Source organism: Triticum urartu, chromosome 7, assembly GCF_003073215.2.
Source record: "Triticum urartu cultivar G1812 chromosome 7, Tu2.1, whole genome shotgun sequence".
In the NCBI taxonomy this organism is placed as follows: domain Eukaryota; kingdom Viridiplantae; phylum Streptophyta; class Magnoliopsida; order Poales; family Poaceae; genus Triticum; species Triticum urartu.
In genome coordinates, this window is record NC_053028.1 from 391373173 (window position 1) to 391394681 (window position 21509).

Below are 21509 nucleotides of genomic sequence, written 5' to 3' on the forward strand. Positions count from 1 at the left end.
TCTCTCAAGGGTATGTCAGCCATCTCCGCGTGGCACTTCTTCAACTGAGAAACGTGGAACACATCATGAACTCCTGACAATCCTTCAGGCAATTCCAACTTGTAGGCCACTTCTCCCATACGTTCAAATACTCGGTATGGTCCTACAAATCGTGGCGCTAACTTTCCCTTAACACCAAAGCACTTTGTTCCCCGAAGTGGGGATACTCGAAGATAAACTCTGTCTCCGACTTCGTAAACTGTCTCCTTGCGTTTAGAATCTGCATAACTCTTTTGCCTGGATTGAGCTACCTTGAGCCTATCACGAATCAATTTCACCTTCTGTTCAGACTCCTTAATCAAATCAGGTCCAAACAACTGGCAGTCTCCAACTTCATCCCACGACAACGGTGTCCTGCACCTTCTTCCGTACAAGGCTTCTAAAGGGGCCATTTTTAAACTGGATTGATAGCTGTTGTTGAAAGAGAACTCGGCATACGGCAAATTCTCGTCCCAACTAGATCCATAATCTAGCGCACAAGCTCTCAGCATGTCCTCCAAAATCTGATTGACTCTCTCGGTCTGTCCATATGTCTGTGGATGAAAAGCTATGCTGAACTCTAGCCTGGTACCCAAAGTTTCGTGCAACTGATTCCAGAACTTTGAGGTAAACTGGGTTCCTCTATCTGATACTATACTCCTCGGAACTCCATGTAAGCATACAATCCTGGTCATGTATATCTTTGCCAACTTAGCACTGGTGTAAGTGGTCTTTACCGGGATGAAATGAGCTACTTTCATCAACCGATCAACTACAACCCAAATCGAGTCATAGCCTGAACAAGTCCTGGGTAATCCCGTGATAAAATCCATGCCTAACTTATCCCACTTCCATTCGGGTATCGGCAATGGTTGTAGCAATCCTACTGGCTTCTGATGCTCTGCCTTTACTCTCTGACATACATCACAAACTGCTACATACTCAACAATGTCTTTCTTCATTCCGGTCCACCAGAAAATATCCTTCAAATCCAAATACATCTTGGTATTTCCTGGGTGAATCGAATACGGTTAATCGTGTGCCTCTTGCAGAATCAACCTCCTGATCTTTGGGTCATTGGGCACATAAACACGGTCTTCAAACCTTAGGGTGTCGTGCTCATCCTCACGAAATCCTTTAGCCTTCCCTTTGCTCATTTTCTCCTTTATAGAGGCAATCTCCTTGTCAGTCTTCTGGTCTTCTCTGATTCTATCCATCAAAGTTGACTGAATCTCCAATGCTGCTACATAGCCTCTCGGAACTATTTCCAAACATAGCTCACGAAGATTTTCGGCTAACTCCCTTGGTAATTCTCCCATCATTAGGGTGTTGACGTGGCTCTTACGGCTTAATGCGTCAGCTACTACATTAGCCTTTCCGGGATGGTAATGCAATCTCATATCATAATCCTTGATGAGCGCCAACCATCTCCTTTTCCTGAGGTTTAACTCCTTCTGCATGAAAATGTATTTCAAACTCTTGTGATCCGTGTACACCTCACAATGATTTCCAATGAGGAAATGTCTCCATGTTTTCAATGCATGCACTACGGCTGCTAACTCCAAATCATGCGTAGCATAATTCAATTCGTGCGGTTTAAGCTGTCTTGAGGCATATGAAACAATTCTCCCTTCCTGCATAAGCACTGCTCCAAGTCCTTGACGTGAAGCGTCGCAATACACCTCATAATCCTTGGTCTGGTCTAGCAAAATCAACACTGCTGAAGTAACCAAACATTTCTTAAACTCCTGGAAACTATCCTCACACATTCCTCGGTCCATATGAACTTGGTATCCTTCTTTAACAGTTCAGTCATAGGCTTCGCAATCTTTGAGAAATTCTCAATAAATCTCCGGTAGTATCCTGCGAGTCCAAGGAAACTCCGGATCTCGCCAACCGTGGTTGGTGCTTCCCACTTGGTCAAGGTATCAACTTTAGTGGGATCTACTGATATACCTTCTCCGGATATAACGTGTCCGAGGAATCCTACTTCCTTCAACCAAAACTCACATTTGCTGAACTTGGCATACAACTAATGTTCTCTGAGCTTCTCAAGAACCAATCGCAAATGTTCCTTATGCTCCTCTTCATTCTTCGAGTAAACCAGGATATCATCGATGAACACCACGACGAACTTATCCAAGAACTCCATAAACACTTTGTTCATCATGTTCATAAAATAGGCAGGTGCGTTAGTCAGACCAAATACATAACGGTATACTCGTATAGCCCATACCTGGTGGTAAAAGCTGTCTTAGGTATATCCTATTCTCGAATCTTCAACTGGTGGTATCCTGATCACAGATCGATCTTGGAAAATACCTTAGCTCCTTGCAATCGATCAAACAGATCATTGATCATTGGTAGTGGGTACTTGTTCTTGATCGTTACTTCATTCAACCCACGATAGTCAACAACCATCCTTAACGATCCATCCTTTTTCTCCACTAGAAGTACTGGTGATCCCCAAGGCGACAAACTTGGGCGAATGTAACCTTTATCCAGTAACTCCTCAATCTGCTTCTTAATCTCCACCAAATCCTTTGCAGGCATCCTGTATGGTCTCTTTGATATTGGCCCTGTGCCTGGCAATAGCTCAATCAAAAACTCAATATCTCTATCCGGTGGCATGCCTGGCAACTCTTCTGGAAATACTTCAGGGAAATCCCTTACCACTGGTACTTCCTCCTGCACAACTCCTGTTAAACAATTTACTTGAGTCCCTTTTGGCACATGTCGGGATACATACTTGATCCTTCTCCCTTCTGGGGTGGTAAGCAAGATCGACTTACTGGCGCAATCGATGTTTCCTCCATACATCGACAGCCAATCCATACCCAGAATTACATCCAATCCTTGTGATTCCAAAATGATTAAATCCGAGGGAAACACATGCCTACCTATACTCAATGGCACTTGAAAACATCCTTGACTGGCCATATACTCCGCTCCTGGTGAGCTTACTAGCATAGGTGTTCTAAGAACCTTAGTGGGCAGGTTATACTTATCCACAAATCCCCTTGATATGTATGAATGCGATGCACCAGTATCAAAAATAACGAGTGCAGTAAATGACTTGACCAAAAACTTACCGATTACTGCATCCGGCTGCTCTTCAACCTCCTCCACGTTAACGTGGTTCACCTGTCCCCTGTTGAAAGGGTTTGGCTTCTTCCCAGAGCTTCCATTGCCATTCTGGCCTTCAGGACATTCATTGGCATAATGTCTGGTCTTCTGGCACTTAAAGCAAGTGACTTGGCTCAGGTCTTTCTTGGCTGGGGTTGATGGGTTGGTACGGTTCTGGCCGTTGCTTCCTCCATTACCATTACCATTCTTGGTGCCGTTGTGATTGTGCGAGCTACCTCCTCCATGAGTATGCTGAAAATGTCCTCCTGATCTAGGGGTAAATCGTGGCTTCTGCTGAGCTCCAGAATTGTACTTCCCTTGTGCATACTTCCTCTTGCGATTTTCAATTTGCTGCTGCTTCCCTTCAATCATAAGAGCACGGTCTACCAATTCCTGGTAGTTGTTGAAGGTTTCTATCATCAACTTCATGCTCAACTCATCATTCAGTCCTTCCAGAAACTTTTCCTATTTAGCTGCATCCGTAGCAACATCATCTGGGGCATAACGTGCTAATTTAATAAAGTCCTCCACATACTGGCCAACTGTCCGTCCTCCTTGGCGCAAGTTGCGAAACTCTCACTTCTCCATGGCCATAGCTCTTGCTGAGACATGGGCAGTACGACAAGCCTGCTGAAACTGGTCCCACGTGACAGTGTCGACAGGGAAAGTGGCTGTGAAATTCTCCCACCATGATGCTGCGGGTCCTTCAAGCGGATGTACGGCAAACTGCACCTTCTCCGCATCTGTGCATCCTGCTGTGGTCAACTCTCTAGCTGTCTTGCGGAGCCAATCATCTTCCACTATCGGCTCGGTGCTACTGGAAAACCCCGGCGGATTCAGCCGAAGAAAACGGGCTAAGTGATCAACAGGTGGTGGTGGTGGTGGTGGGTTGTTGTTGTTGTTCCCCTGATTCTGATTCTGGACTAGCAACTGCATCAATGTGTTCTGCTGCTGGATCAACTGGGTGAGCTCCGGCGGAAAGGTAAATCCGGGGTCACGTCTCGGAGGCATCTGAGGGTTTAGAAAAGATGAGATTTAAGAATAGAGGGGGTCTAAAGAGAAAACACTACCCATATGCACATGAGGCAAAAGCAAACAATTCACTTCATTCAATCGAACAAGGGCATACAGTCGATTTAACTATCGCAAAAGTGCTCGGACTACTGTATTTACATGGTGGACTACTACTACTGATGAGGTGGTCTACTAGAAATATTCTTCGGTTGCAGACTCCATGATATCTGCTCCGGCTTCATCAACATAGTCATCATCGCTATCATCTGGGTCCGAGTCGGTGTCGTCGATGATGATGTAGTCTTCCGGGCGAATCTCCTTGGGTTCTTCGTCTTCATCTACTGGTGTAGGGCCTCCCATAAATATTCCGATCTTCTGATCAGATCGTCATTCTTCTCCACCAATACTTCAATTCCTTCTTCATAATCTTCACAGGTAGCCTTGAGTTCTTCCTCCAGTTCTTTGATTCTTGTCTTAGCCTTCTTAAGGTCTATCATGTCGGCGCACATCTGGTTCTCCTGTCATCGAATGTGCTAGTTTAATTCCTGGATAAAAGTTGCAATTGATCTATCCTTTCTGGTGCTGATCATCTCCCAGTGCTCATCTCGGCGCCCACAAATCTGGTAGATAGTATCCTTGAGATCATTGCGGTAGACTTCTCCAATGCGTCCCATGGCAATGTGAGATGCCATGCTCTTTCCTAGACTCCAAGTTGGTGCATCAAAAGAAAACTCTATGGGCTCAGTGACTAGCATGAACGTCCTTCCCGGAACTTGAACTTGAATCATCCAGTGCTCCTCTTCAGGTAAAGTGGCGTTGTAGGTTCCGGTGAAGCTTGGTACTCCTATGTTCAGGTATCTAGTGACTTCCTTCAAGTGGCGTCCAAAGGGTGTATCTTCATCCGGTTGCATGAACTTGTTCCTTGCATCCACCATCCTAAAGAGTAGAAAAGATGAGAGGTCAGAAGAGAAGAGAGTGAATAGTGATCTAGGTCTTTTAGCTTAGTGGTCGTGTCCTACAGTCAGCGTGTGCTCTAATACCATCTCTGTAGCGACCAGACCTCAAACGGTCTGATCTCTGTGCTCAGGTGTCATCCCTGGATCAGTAATGCTGACACCACACAGTACTTGAAGGATTTATAACAGAGTAGCAATCACACTTTTATTACATCGAGTGTCTTAATGGAGAACTTATTACAATAAATATGGCTTAAGGCCATCTAATAACGATAACAGCGGAAGGCTTGGAAGATAAGTGAGTCCATCAACTCCAACGGCATCACTGAGTATAGAACCACAACCTAAAAACTCCTTAATCGTCGTCTGAAAAGTCTGCAACATTAACGTTGCAGCCTGAAACGGGTCAGCACATGGAATATGCTAGCAAGGTAACACATAGAGAGTAATGGAATGAAACAGCTATACTATATGCATATTTGGCTGGTGGAAAGCTCTATGGTTACAGTTTTGCGTAAAGCCAATTTTTCCCTACTGCAAAGGAATAAATTTTATTTTAACTATCATGGTAGTTGTTAAACATTGAGAATGGTTGACAGCATCCTCAATCCCAATTAAGCATCATCATTAAACAAAACCCAACAAACTTAAATTTTAGAGTAACATGTTGAGATTCACATGATAATCCAAGTACTAGATACTCAAGATGTCCATAACCGAGGACACGGCTAACCATGATTAGTTTATACACTCTGTAGAGGTTTGCGCACTTTTCCCCACAAGACTCGATCGCCTCCGTTTGGTTTCTCGCACTACATGGTGTTTGAGAAGACGGATGACCGAGACATAGTCTTTTAGAAGCGCTAGCACCTTACGATGGATAGACCGTTACACCTACTTTCCCCTACATCTGCTAGTCTACCCTGTAAGAGTTCGCACGACTTAATCAACTATGCTACAGCCCATAATAGCTTGTGGCTGCACACGGAAGTTTCTAGTATGAAAAATCTCATGATCCCTTTGGGCCTGGGTGGCGGTCCAAAAAAAATAGGCAATCCTGGAATACCCAGGTACCTCAATCCACCCAGATGTGTGTTTAAGTTGCCACCTTAAATAAACCATTAATTAAAAAACTCACATCTGTCATGGATATCACTCACCCAATCCACGTCTACTAGCATAGCATGGCACAATAGGCAAACGTAGAAGTAACTCCCAAAGGTTTGATAATAAACAGGTAATAGGTGCTACCTCAACTACTTCCCATCCCATAATTTAATTAGATCCTAATCATGCAATGTTTGAGGATTGATCTAATGCAATAAAACTGGGTAGTAGGAGGTATGATCAAAGTGTTACTTGCCTTGCTGATGATCCGCGAAACCTAGAGATTCGAAGTAACAGGCGGCGCACTCCGGGTATTCTATCGCAGACAAACAAACAAGCATACAATAAGTATTCATCTAATGCACGGGTAAAACTCAAATAAGAGATCTAACCAGAAGATTCAACTTAAGAACTCCGGTTTGCGAAAAGAATCAAATCAAACGAAGCAACGAAAGTCAAACGGCAAAAGAAACAGGCTTCGTTTACTATTCTGGATCTAGGGCAATTTTTTACATTGGCAAAAACTTGTTTAGTTGGTTAAACAGATAGAGGGTTTCGAGACGAAACTCCAGGCGCTTGAATCGCCTGATTCCGATAAACGAGCGAAAAGTTATACTAAAACGAAAATCGGATCAGGAATCGCGATCAGAAAAATCGCGGATTTAATCCGAGAAAAAGAAAAACGATGAACGTTCGCTAGAACGAACGAACGGACGAACGCTTGCTAATTAAATAAATCGGAAAAACCGATCTATTAAAAAAACCGAAACTAAAAAAACGACAAAACCGCCGGAAAAAAAAACCGGCGTCTAAAAAAAATCTACCGGCAACTCCGGCGAGAACTCCGGCGGCGGCGGCGGGGCGGCGGTGGCGGCGGTCGGCGGGGGGGCGGCGCAGCGACGCAGCGGCGACGACAGCGGTGGCAGGCGGTGCTAGGGTTCGGGCGGCGGGGCGGCTTGGTGGGCTGCGGGGTCGGGTGCCCCGGCTTTTAAAGGCCGGCCCCGGAGGAGTCCGGGCCTAACACGGCCCGTAGGTCGGTTTCGTTTTTTTTAATTATGCCGCGCAGAAAAAAAATTAAAGAAATACTAAACGGACTCCAAAAATACCGAAATAAATTTTGCCGGGCTTCTAAAATCAAGTCGCACCAGGTGAACATTTATTTGGGGCCTAAATGCAATTTTGAAAAACGCACATTTTTCCTAAATTCAAATAAAATAACAAAAAACTCCGAAATAAAATCTTATTTGATTTTATTATTAAATCCTCAATATTTCTTTATTTTGGGAAAGTCATTTTATTCCCTCTCTCATATTTTTGTAATAGAAATAATTGACGATAAAATAATTAAAATCAAATGATCCTATTCTCAAAATTTGAGAAAACTCAAATATGAAAATAACGAAATCCGCAACTCTCTCTGTGGGTCCTTGAGTTGCGTAGAATTTCTAGTATCAAAACCAAAAGCAAATAAATTATGATATGCAATGATGATCTAATGTATAACATTCCAAATTGAAAATTTGGGATGTTACAGGCGGAGAAGGCGATAAAGTGGCAATGCCTTTTCTCCTAGTCTGGAGATAAAGCAGCTTAAAGCTACTATGCATCCGGCTAGCTTTTGGACATGTTTAAGGTCTGTTGGTGTAGCCAATTGTGACAAAGCTCGGATTTTGGCTGGATTTGCCTCAATTCCTCTATTGGAAACGATGAAGCCCAACAGTTTTCCAGCGGGAACGCCGAAAACAAACTTTTCCAGATTGAGCTTAATGTCATATGTACGGAGGTTGTCAAATGTGAGACACAGATCATCTATTAATGACTCGACGTGCCTAGTCTTTATGACGATGTCATCTGCATATGCTTCAACTGTCTTGCCGATTTGCTTCTCCAGGCATGTTTGTGTCATGCGTTGGTAGGTGGCACCGGCATTTTTAAGCCCAAAGGGCATACTGTTGAAGCAGAAGGGCCCGTATGGGGTAATGAATGCCGTTGCGACTAGATCGGACTCCTTCATTTTGATTTGATGGTATCCGGAGTATGCGTCGAGGAAACACAGTGAGTCATGTCCTGCAGTAGCATCGATAATCTGATCGATGCGGGGGAGGAGGAAGGGATCCTTAGGGCAGGCCTTGTTGAGGTCTTTGAAATCGACGCTCAGGCGCCAGGATTTATCCTTTTTTGGCACCATCACCAGGTTTGCTAGCCAGTCTGGGTGTTTTATTTCTCTGATGAATCCGGCCTCGATTAACTTGGCTTGCTCCTCCCCCATCGCTTGTCGTTTGGGTTCGGAAAAGCATCGCAGTGTTTGCTTGACCGGCTTATATCCCTTCAGTACATTGAGGTTGTGTTCGGCCAACCTGCATGGGATCCCTGACATATCAAAAGGGTGCCAGGCGAATATGTCCCAGTTTTCACACAGGAACGCTCGTAGTGTGGCGTCAACCGTCGGGTCCAGCTGTGCCCCGTTGGAAGCTGTCTTCTTGGGGTCCGTTGGGTGGACCTGAAATTTGATTATTTCGTCTGCTGGTTTGAAAGAGGTGGATTTGGGCCGTTTATCAAGGATTACATCGTCCCTGTCCACCATGGACCGTAGTGCAGTTAACTCTTCGGCCACGAGGGTTTCGGACAGTGCCTCAAGGGCCAGGGATGCTGTTTTGTTTTCGGTGCGGAGGGCTATGTCCGGATCACTGGCAAGAGTGATAGTACCATTGGGCCCGGGCATCTTGAGCTTCATATACCCGTAGTGCGGTATGGCTTGAAAGCGTGTGAACACATCTCGCCCCAATAGGGCATGATATCCACTGTTGAAAGGGGCCACTTGGAAGGTTATTTCTTCGGACCGATGCTACCTCTTGAGCATGTGTTGGTTTTCCCTTGAAGAGGAAAGGGTGATGTAGCAAAGCAGTGTAAGTATTTCCCTCAGTTTTTGAGAACTAAGGTATCAATCCAGTAGGAGACCACGTGCGAGTCACCTCATACCTACACAAACAAATAAGAACCTCGCAACCAACGCAATAAAGGGGTTGTCAATCCCTTCACGGCCACTTGCAAGAGTGAGATCTGATAGAGATGATAATAATAAGATAAATATTTTTGGTATTTTTATAATATAGATTGAAAGTAAAGATTGCAAAATAAAATAGATTGGAAACTTATATGATGGAAAATAGACCCGGGGGCCATAGGTTTCACTATTGGCTTCTCTCAAGAAAGCATAAGTATTACGGTGGGTGAGCAAATTACTTTCGAGCAATTGATAGAATTGAGCATAGTTATGAGAATATCTAGGTATGATCATGTATATAGGCATCACGTCTATGAAAAGTAGACCGACTCCTGCCTGCATCTACTACTATTACTCCACACATCGACCGCTATCCAGCATGCGTCTAGAGTATTAAGTTCATAAGAACGGAGTAACGCCTTAAGCAAGATGACATGATGTAGAGGTATAAACTCATGCAATATGATATAAACCCCATCTCTTTATCCTCGATGGCAACAATGCAATACGTGTCGTTTCCCTTTCTGTCACTGGGATCGAGTACCGCAAGATTGAACCCAAAGCTAAGCACTTCTCCTATTGCAAGAAAGATCAATCTAGTAGGACAAACCAAATTGAAAATTCGAAGAGACTTGCAAAGATAACCAATCATACATAAAATAATTCAGAGAAGAATCAAATATTGTTCATAGATAATCTTGATCATAAACCCACAATTCATCGGATCTCGACAAACACACCGCAAAATAAGATTACATCAAATAGATCTCCAAGAGAATCGAGGAGAACTTTGTATTGAGATCCAAAGAGAGAGAAGAAGCCATCTAGCTAATAACTATGGACCCGAAGGTCTAAGGTAAACTACTCACACATCATCGGAGGGGCCATGGAGTTGATGTAGAGGCCCTCTGTGATCAATGCCCCCTCCGGCGGAGCTCTGGAAAAGGCCCCAAGATGGGATCTCTTGGGTACAGAAGGTTGCGGCGGTGGAATTAGGTTTTTGTGGTGCTCCCCAATGTTTTCAGGGTACGTAGGTATATATAGGAGGAAGAAGTAGGTCGGTGGAGCCACGAGGGGCCCACGAGGGTGGAGGGCACGCCCAGGGGGGTAGGCGCGCCCCCCTGCCTCGTGGCCTCCTCATTGATTGCTTGACGTCCACTCCAAGTCCTCTGGATCACGTTTGTTCCAAAAATCATGCTCCCGAAGGTTTCATTCCGTTTGGACTCCGTTTAATATTCTTTTTCTGCGAAACACGGAAATAGGCAAAAACAGCAATTTGGACTGGGCCTCCGGTTAATAGGTTAGTCCCAAAAATAATATAAAAGTGTATAAATAAGCCCATTAAACATCCAAAACAGAATATATAAGAGCATGGAGCAATCAAAAATTATAGATACCTTGGAGGCGTATCAACCGGTAGTTCTCCGGCGTGCCGAATACCACGTCAAGTGTGATTTTCCCCGTGCACCGCGCTTCCCGGCTGGGAATAATCCCTCAGAAGGTCATATTACTTTGCTCGATGCGGCTCCTGTCTATTTCCATTTTGTTGAGTGTATCCTCGTAGATGAGATTTAGTTTGCTGCCACTGTCCATGAGCACTTTAGTGAGCCGAAAGCCGTCCACAATTGGATTGAGGACCAGGGCGGCTGGTGCCCGGACTGACCGGAATTTAGGTTCGTCACTGGCATTGAAAGTTATGGCTGTGTCATTCCAAGGGTTTATTGTTGTGACTTGGCAGACTTCGGCGAGGTCGCGGAGTGCCCTCTTGCGCCCATTGTTTGAAGCAAAAGTCTCAAAGACTGTCAGTACTCTGAGGTTGTCGGCGTCCGGGGGACGTTGCTATGAGGTGTTTGTGGTGAGGATATCCTCGCCGCTTTTGGCCACTTGCCGGAGTATCCAACATGCTCTAAGGCTGTGGGTTGGTTCGGTTTCCGGTGTCGTGTGTATTTTGCATGGTTTGTCGAGCCATCCCTCCAGAACGGTTCCTCATCTCGTAATGGGCTAGTTTTCTTCAATATGGGCCCGGGTGCTGCGCGAGGGTGCACCCTTTTCGCCCGCCCGAGGAGTTGAGCGGAAACCGAGGGTTCCCAGCGAGCTATCTGAGTTTTCCAGGCGCTTTCCAGTACGCAGTTTCAGTACTATAGTTGCCAAGTCCGTGAAGTGTAATACGCAACGGCGGTTGATGGCGTTGAGGATTCCTTCATCCGTGCAATTATTGCAAAATACTGAAATCGCGTCCTCGTCGCGACAATCTTTAATCTTGTCTTTGACAAGGAGGAACCTGGCCCAAAAGTGATGGACTGTTTCCTGAGACTGTTGTCGTATGCACGTGAGGTCGCATATATCCGGATGACCAGAATTTCCTGTTGAATATTGCATGCGGTGGGTGGGTGGCTTTAAATCCGAACCCTGACCCAATTTGGAGTCCGGAGTTTGAGAAGCTTCCGAGCTTATTAGTTTGGGTTCCGAGATGTCCAATGATTTTCCAGGCCCCACGCCCGATTTCGGATTCGGAGGGCTTGGAGTGTCGTTCCGCCGACAGGTATCTGTCTCTTCGAGCCCGGAAATCCGAACACTGCTCGTCTTCAATGTAGAGGGAGAGTTGTGGTTTTGCCCCTCTATGACCGCTATCTGATGGCTGATCGGCGGAGATTTGATTTCTCTCTGATCGGGTTTAAGCCCAATCTGATCATAGTCTGTAGCGACCCCCCATGGCGGCGATGCGATCCAGGAGTTCGTTTAAAGACGACAACTCCGTTGGATCCATCCGTTTGGAGCATTCGGAGTCAACACGGAGGCGATTTTCGATGACCTGAGAAGCCATCGTCGGCTTAATGGCCGAACGGGCGATCATGGTAAAGTCGCCTAATCAGAGGGTTTAGCCTGAGGCCAGGGCTCCTCCGGAGGTGATGCTGTCCTTCATGACAATGCGATCCATCGATCATATCTTCGACGTCACAGCGGAACTCTCAATGAAAGCACCAATGTCGGTGTCAAAACCGGCGGATCTCGGGTAGGGGGTCCCGAACTGTGCATCTAGGGTCAATGGTAACAGGAGATGGGGGACACGATGTTTACCCAGGTTCGGGCCCTCTTGATGGAGTTAATACCCTACTTCCTGCTTGATTGATCTTGATGAATATTAGAATTACAAGAGTTGATCTACCACTAGATCATAATGGCTAAACGCTAGATGTCTAGCCTGTCTGATTGTGATTGCCCCTACGGACTAAACCCTCGGTTTATATAGACACCAGAGGGGCCTAGGGTTGTATAGAGTCAGTTACAGAGAAAGGAAATAATACATCTGTATATGCCTAGCTTGCCTCCCACGCAAAGGAGAGTCCCATCTGGACACGGGATGAAGTCTTCTATCTTGTATCTTCATGGCCCAATAGTACGGCCCATGTCACACAGGCCGGACGCCCGAGGACCCTTAATCTAGGAATCCCTCACCTCTCGGTAATGCTCATCACTATAAGCCTTACAAACAATGTGACTAATGAGTTGGTTGCGGGATGATGCATTATGGAACAAGTAAAGAGACTTGCCGGTAACGATATTGAACTAGGTATGATGATACCGACGATCGAATCTCGGGCAAGTAACGTACCGATGACAAAGGGAATAACATATGTTGGTATGCGGTTTGACCAATAAAGATCTCCGTAGAATATGTAGGAGCCAATATGAGCATCCAAGTTCCGCTATTGGTTATTGACCGGAGATGTGTCTCGGTCATGTGTACATAGTTCTCGAACCCGTAGGGTCCACACGCCTAACGTTCGATGACGATTTGTATTATGAGTTATGTGATTTGATGACCGAAGTTTGTTCGGAGTCCCATATGAGATCACGGACACGACAAGGAGTCTCGAAATGGTCGAGAGGTAAAGATTTTTATATTGGAAGGTAGTATTTGGACACCGGAAGGGTTCCCGAGTGTATCGGCTACATACCGGAGTACCGGAGGGGTTACCGGAACCCCCCGGGGAAAGATATGGGCCTTATGGGCCATAGGAGGGAGGCTAACCAGCCCACAAGGGGCTAGTGCACCCCCCACAAGGGAGGAGGCCGAATTGGACTTGGGAAGGGGGCGCCACCCCCCTTTCCTTCTCCTACTCCCTCTCCTTCCCCTTTTCCCCCTCAGGTAGAAGGAAAAAAGGGTGGGGCCGAATCCTACTAGGACTGGAGTCCTAGTAGGACTCCCCTCTCCCGGGTGTGCCCCTTGTTGGTCGGCCTCCTCCTCCCCTCCTTTATATACGGGGGAAAGGGGGCACCCCAGAGACACAACAGAAAATTGTCTTAGCCGTGTGCAGTGCCCCCCTCCACAGTTACACACCTCGGTCATATCGTCGTAGTGCTTAGGCGAAGCCCTGCGCAGGTAACTTCATCATCACCGTCGCCACACCGTCTTGCTAACGGAACTCTCCCTCGGCCTCAACTGGATCAAGAGTTCGAGGGACGCCATCGAGTTGAACGTGTGCTGAACGCGGAGGTGCCGTACGTTTTTTCGGTGCTTGGATCGGTTGGATGGCGAAGACGTTCGACTACATCAACCGCATTACTAAATGCTTCCTCTTTTGGTCTACGAGGGTACGTGGACACGCTCTCCTGTCTCGTTGCTATGCATCTCCTAGATAGATCTTGCGTGATCATAGGTAATATTTTTGAAATACTACGTTCCCCAACAATGGCATCCGAGTCAGGTCTATGCGTAGATGTTATATGCACGAGTAGAACACAAAGAGTTGTGGGTGATAATAGTCATACCACTTACCAGCAACGTCTTACTTTGATTTGGCGGTATTGTTAGACGAAGCGGCCCGGACGGACATTACATGACCACGCTCATGACACTGGTTCTACCGACGTGCTTTGCACACAGGTGGCTAGCGGGTGTCTGTTCCTCCAACTATAATTGAATCGAGTTTCACTACGCCCAGTCCTTGTTGAAGGTTAAAACAACACACTTGATGAAAAATCATTGTGGTTTTGATGCGTAGGTAAGAATGGTTCTTGCTAGAAGCCCGTAGCATCCACGTAAAACTGCAACAACAAAGTAGAGGACGTCTAACTTGTTTTTGCAGGGCATGTTGTGATGTGATATGGTCAAGACGTGATGAGATATAAATTTTTGTATGAGATGATCATGTTTTGTTGAAGTTATTGGCAACTGGCAGGAGCCTTATGGTTTTCTCTTTATTGCATAATATGCAAGCACCATATAATTTCTTTACTTTATCGCTATGCGATAGCAATAGTTCCAAAAGCAATAGTTAGCGAGACGACCATGTGACGACACATTGATAAAGATCAAGATGATGGAGATCATGATGTCATGCCGGTGATGATGGAGATCATGACGGTACTTTGGAGATGGAGATCAAAGGCACAAGATGATGATGGCCATATCATGTCACGTATTTTGATTGCATGCGATGTTTATCCTTTATGCATCTTATTTTGCTTAGTACGACGGTAGCATTATGAGATGATCCCTTAATAAAATTTCAAGGTATAAGTGTTCTCCCTGAGTATTCACCGTTGCGACAGTTCTTCGTGCTGAGCCACCACGTGATGATCGGGTATGATAAGCTCTGCGTTCACATATAACGGGTGCAAGCCAGTTTTGAACCTGCAAAATACTCGGGTTAAACTTGACGAGCCTAGCATATGCAGATATGGCCTCGGAACACTGAGACCGAAAGGTCGAACATGAATCATATAGTAGATATGATCAACATAGTGATGTTCACCATTGAAAGCTACTCCATCTCACATGATAATCGGACATGGTTTAGTTGATATGGATCACGTGATCATTTAGATGACTAGAGGGATGTCTATCTAAGTGGGAGTTCTTAAGTAATATGATTAATTGAACTTAAATTTATCATGAACTTAGTCCTGATAGTATTTGCATATCTATGTTGTAGATCAATTGCTCGTGTATAGCTTCCCGTTTTATTTATGATATGTCCTAGAGAAAACTAAGTTGAAAGTTGATAGTAGCAATGATGCGGACTAGGTCCGTGATCTGAGGATTATCCTCATTGCTACATAGAAGAATTATGTCCTTGATGCACCGCTAGGTGACAGAACTATTGCAGGAGCAGATGCAGACATTATGAACGTTTGACAAGCTCGATATGATGACTACTTGATAGTTTAGTGCACCATACTTTACGGCTTAAAACCGAGACTTCAAAAATGTTTTTGAAACGTCATGGAGCATATGAGATGTTCCAAGATTTGAAATTGGTATTTCAGACTCATGCCCGAGTCGAGAGGTATGAGACCTCTGACAAGTATTTTGCCTACAAGATGGAGGAGAATAGCTCAACCAGTGAGCATGTGCTCAGAATGTCTGAGTACCACAATCGCTTGAATCAAGTGGGAGTTAATATTCCAGATAAGATAGTGATTGATAGAGTTCTCTAGTCACTATCACCAAGTTACTGGAACTTCGTGATGAACTATAATATGCAAGGGATGACGAAAATGATTCCCCGAGATCTTCGCGATGCTGAAATCAGCGAAGGTATAAATCAAGAAAAGCATCAAGTGTTGATGGTTGACAAGACCACTAGTTTCAAGTAAAAGGGCAAGGGAAAGAAAGGGAACTTCAAGAAGAATGACAAGCAAGTTGCCACTCCCATGAAGAAGCCCAAAGCTAGACCCAAGCCTGAAACTGGGTGCTTCTACTTCAAAGGAAATGGTCATTGTAAGCGGAACTGCCCCAAATACTCTGCGGATAAGAAGGATGGCAAAGTGAAAAAATTATATATGATATACATGTTATTGATGTGTACTTTACTAGTATTCATAGTAGCCCCTGGGTATTTTATACTGGTTCAATTTCTATGATTAGTAACTTGACGCAGGAGTTACAAAATGAACAGAGACTAGTTAAGGGCGAGGTGACGATGTATGTTGGATGTGATTCCAAGGTTGATAAGACCACCATCGCATACTCCATCTACCTTCGGGATTAGTATTGGACCTAAATAAATGTTACTTGGTGTTTGCGTTGAGCATGAGTATGATTGGATCATGTTTATTGCGATACAGTTATTCATTTAAGTCAGAGAATAATTGTTTTTCTGTTTACATGAATAAAACCTTCTATGGTCTTACATCCAATGTAAATGGTTTACTGAATCTTGATTGCAGTGATACACATATTGATAATATTGATGCCAAAAGATGCAAAGTTAATAATGATAGTGCAACATGTTTGTGGCACTGCCGTTTAGGTCATATTGGTGTAAAGCCCATGAAGAAAATCCATACTGATGAGCTTTTGGAATCACTTGATTATGAATCACTTGATGCTAGCGAACCATGCCTCATGGGCAAGATGACTAAGACTCCATTCTCTGGAACAATGGAGCGAGCCACTGACTTATTGGAAATAATACATACTGATGTATGCAGTCCGATGAGTGTTGAGGCTCATGGCAGGTATCGTTATTTTCTGACCTTCACAGATGATTTGAGCAGATATGAGTATATCTTCTTGATGAAACATAAGTCTGAAACATTTGAAAAGTTCAAAGAATTTCAGAGTGAAGTGGAAAATCATCGTAATAAGAAAAATAAAGTTTCTACGATCTGATCGTGGAGGTGAATATTTGAGTTACGAGTTTGGTCTTCATTTGAAACAATGCGGAATAGCTTAAAACTCATGCCACCTGGAACACCACAGCGTAATTGTGTGTCCGAACGTCGTAACCGCACTTTACTAGATATGGTGCGATCTATGATGTCTCTTACCGATTTACCACTATCATTTTGGGGTTATGCATTAGAGACAGCTGCATTCATGTTAAATAAGGCACCGTATAATCCATTGAGACGACACCATATGAAATATGGTTTGGCAAGAAACCTAAGCTGTCGTTTCTTAAAATTTGGGGCTGCGATGCTTACGTGAAAAAGCTTCAACCTGATAAGCTCAAACCCAAATTGGAGAAGTGCGTCTTCATAGCATACCCAAAAAGAAACTATTGGGTACACCTTCTATCACAGATCCGAAGGCAAGACATTTGTTGCCAAGAATGGATCCTTTCTAGAGAAGGAGTTTCTCTCAAAAAAAGTGAGTGGGAGGAAAGTGGAACTTGATGAGGTAGTTGTACCTTCTCTCGAGTTGGAGAGTAGTTCATCACAGAAATCAGTTCCAGTGATGCCTACACCAATTTGTGAGGAAGTTACTGATGATGATCATGAAACTTTAGATCAAGTTACTATCGAACCTCGTAGATCAACCAGAGTACATTCCGCACCAGAGTGGTACGGTAATACTATTCTGGAGGTCATGTTACTTGACCATGATGAACCTACGAACTATGAGGAAGTGATGATGAGCCCAGATTTCGTGAAATAGCTTGAGGCCATGAAATCTGAGATGGGATCCATGTATGAGAACAAAGTATGGACTTTGATTGAATTGCCTGGTGATCGGCGACCATTGAGATTAAATGGATCCTCAAGAGGAAGACGGACGCTGATAGTTGTGTTACTATCTACAAAGCTCGAATTGTCGCAAAAGGTTTTCAACAAGTTCAAGGTTTTGACTACGATGAGAGTTTCTCACTCGTATCTATGCTTAAAGTCTGTCCAAATCATGTTAGCAATTGCCGCATTTTTCTAAAATCTGGCAATAATAAAGTTGTTATTTATATTTCCTTATATCATGATAAATGTTTATTATTCATGCTAGAATTGTATTAACCGGAAACTTAGTACATGTGTGAATACATAGACAAACAGAGTGTCCCTAGTATGCCTCTACTTGACTAGCTCGTTAATCAATGATGGTTAAGTTTCCTAACCATAGACATGTGTTGTCATTTGATGAACGGGATCACATCATTAGAGAATGATGTGATGGACAAGACCCATCCGTTAGCTTAGCATAATGATCGTTTAGTTTTATTGCTATTGCTTTCTTCATGACTTATACATATTCCTCTAACTATGAGATTATGCAACTCCTGAATACCGGAGGAACACCTTGTGTGCAACCAAACGTCACAACATAACTGGGTGATTATAAAGATGCTCTACAGGTGTCTCAGAAGGTGTTTCTTGGGTGTGCATAGATCGAGATTAGGATTTGTCACTCCGTGTATCGGAGAGGTATCTCTGGGCCCTCTTGGTAATGCTCACCACTATAAGCCTTGCAAGAAATGTGACTAATGAGTTGGTTGTGGGATGATGCATTACGGAACGAGTAAAGAGACTTTCCGGTAATGAGATTGAACTAGCTGTGATGATACCGACGATCGAATCTTGCGCAAGTAACATACCAATGACAAAGGGAATAACGTATGTTGTTATGCAGTTTGACCGATAAAGATCTTCGTAGAATATGTAGGAGCCAATATGAGCATCCAGGTTCTGCTATTGGTTATTGACCGGAGATGTGTCTCGGTCATGTCTACATAGTTCTCGAACCCGTAGGGTCCGCACGCTTAACGTTCGATGATGACTTGTATTATGAGTTATGTGATTTGATGCCGAAGTTTGTTCGGAGTCCCAGATGAGATCAAGGACATGACGAGGAGTCTCAAAATGGTCGAGAGGTAAAGATTGATATATTGGAAGGTAGTATTCGGACACTGGAAGGGTTCCGGCGTGTATCGGGTACATACCGAAGTATCGGAGGGGTTACCGGAACCCCCCGGGGAAAGATATGGGCCTTATGGGCCATAGGAGCGAGGCTAACCAGCCCACAAGGGGCTGGTGCGCCCCCCACAGGGAGGAGGCCAAATTGGACTTGGGAAGGGGGCGCCACCCCCCTTTCCTTCTCCTACTCCCTCTGCTTCCCCTTTTCCCCTCTGGTAGAAGGAAAAAAGGGTGGGGCCGAATCCTACTAGGACTGGAGTCCTAGTAGGACTCCCCTCTCCCTGGAGCGCCCCTTGTTGGTCGGCCTCCTCCTCCCTCCTTTATATACGGGGGCAAGGGGGCACCCCAAAGACACAATAGACACTTGTCTTAGCCATGTGCGGTGCCCCCCTCCACAGTTACACACCTCAGTCATATCGTCGTAGTGCTTAGGCGAAGCCCTGCGCCGGTAACTTCATCATCACCGTCGCCATGCCGTCGTGCTGACGGAACTCTCCCTCGGCCTCAACTGGATCAAGAGTTCGGGGGACGTCATCGAGCTGAACGTGTGCTGAACGCGGAGGTGCCGTGTGTTCGGTGCTTGGATCGGTTGGATCGCGAAGACGTTCGACTACATCAACCGCGTTACTAAATGCTTCTGCTTTCGGTCTACGGTGGTACGTGGACACACTCTCCTGTCTCGTTGCTATGCATCTCCTAGATAGATCTTGCATGATCGTAGGTAAATTTTTTGAAATACTGTGTTCCCCAACATACTGGGCCTAATTTGGATAGGCCATAACGTGTCGTGAGTTAGAGGGATGTAAATGGGCTATATGCGAACACACTGTTAACAGGCTTTCCATGGGCCGTCCCGTTACCTTTTTACCAAGTCAAACGGGCCGGCCTTTTCACCTGAATTGGCCTTTGTTGGGCCATGCCACGTGTCAAGGAATCATAGGCACCTCCCATCCAATGAGTGGATGCCATCTGTCCCGACAGTGAGCCGACACGTGGTTCCTCTGGTCATTGAGAATTTTACACGTGGAAAATCCCCATTGGTCCGGGCTGTTAATAGGTTATCGGGTCCTAACTGGAACCCGATTGCTTAACGGCGACCCGTTACGGTGGATGCCACGTGTCAGTTACCCTTGACGAAAGCACTTCCATGACGCGCCATTTATCATCATGGAAGTGGACACTTCCGTGATGATAATTTTGGTATTGTCATGAAACACTTCCATGACAACACAGGTATGACTATCTTGATTCTATCATAAAATCGTCATGGATGTACATGCATGACATAAAACATGACCTACTGTGACAAACACGTGTCATCACGGAAGTGTATTTTTTTGTAGTGACAAGAGCAAATACTTGCACCCAACACGGGCAAGAGGGTTGTAAATCCCCTTGAACTCGTTACTTGCAAGGATCAAATCACGTAGTGGTAGATATATAAATTGAAAAGTAAAATAAAAGTAAATAAATTGTAGAAATGTATTTTTTGGTTTTAGTAATATGATAGTAGAACCGGGGGCCATAGTTTTCACTAGAGGCTTCTCCCTCGAAACATAGCATATGGTGGGTAGACAAATTACTGTTGGGCAATTCATAGAAAAGCACATAGTTATGATGATATTCATGGAAATGATCATGTATATAGGCATTATGTCCATGATAAGTAGACCGAAACGATTCTGCATCTACTACTATTACTCCACCAATCAACCACTATCCAGCATGCATCTATGGTCTTAAGTTCATGACAAACAGAGTAACACTTTAATCAAGATGAAATAATGTACATAGAATAAACTCAAGGAATATGATTAAACCCCGTCATTTACCCTTAGTGGCAACAATACAATACGTGCCTTGCTACTCCTAATGTCACTGGGTGAGGACACTACAAGATTGAACCCATCACAAAGCACCTCTCCCACTGAAGATAAATCAATCTAGTTGGACAAACCAAACGGATTGACTGAAGATAAATACAAAGCTATAACAATCATGCATAATAAAGTTCAAAAAAGATTCAATTTCTTTCAATGAATACTCCAAGTATAAACCCAAAATTCATTGGATCCCAATAAATACACCACAAAATAAGATTACATCAAATCGATATCCATGAAGATGATGGAGATCATTGTATTGAAGATCAAAGAGATAGAAGAGGCATGAACTAGATATAGACTCGCAGGTCTGTGGTAAACTACTCACACATCATCAGAAGGAAGCACGGTTGATGTAGAAGCCCTCCGTGATTGATTCCCCCTCCAGTAGAATACTGGACAAGTCTTCCAGATGGGATCGTGGAAGAACAGAAGCTTGCGGCGGCGGAAAATTGTTTCGGGTGGCTGTGTGTTGGTTTCAGGATTTATGAGTTGGAATTAGGTCAAACGGTGTTGCGTGGGTCCCATGAGCTCAGGTGGCGCCCCCTTGGGGGCGTGCTATGTGAGCTTGTGGCGCTCTTGTACCTCTTCCGGCCTCCTCCCAAAGCTCCTATGGTCCCTTCTGGTCTAGAAAAAATCAGTGTAAAGTTTTATCGTGTTTGGACTTCGTTTGGTATTGATTTCCTGGAAAAAAACATGCAGAAAACAACAATTGGCACTGGGCACTGAGTTAATACCTTAGTTCCCAAAAATGATATAAAATGGCAT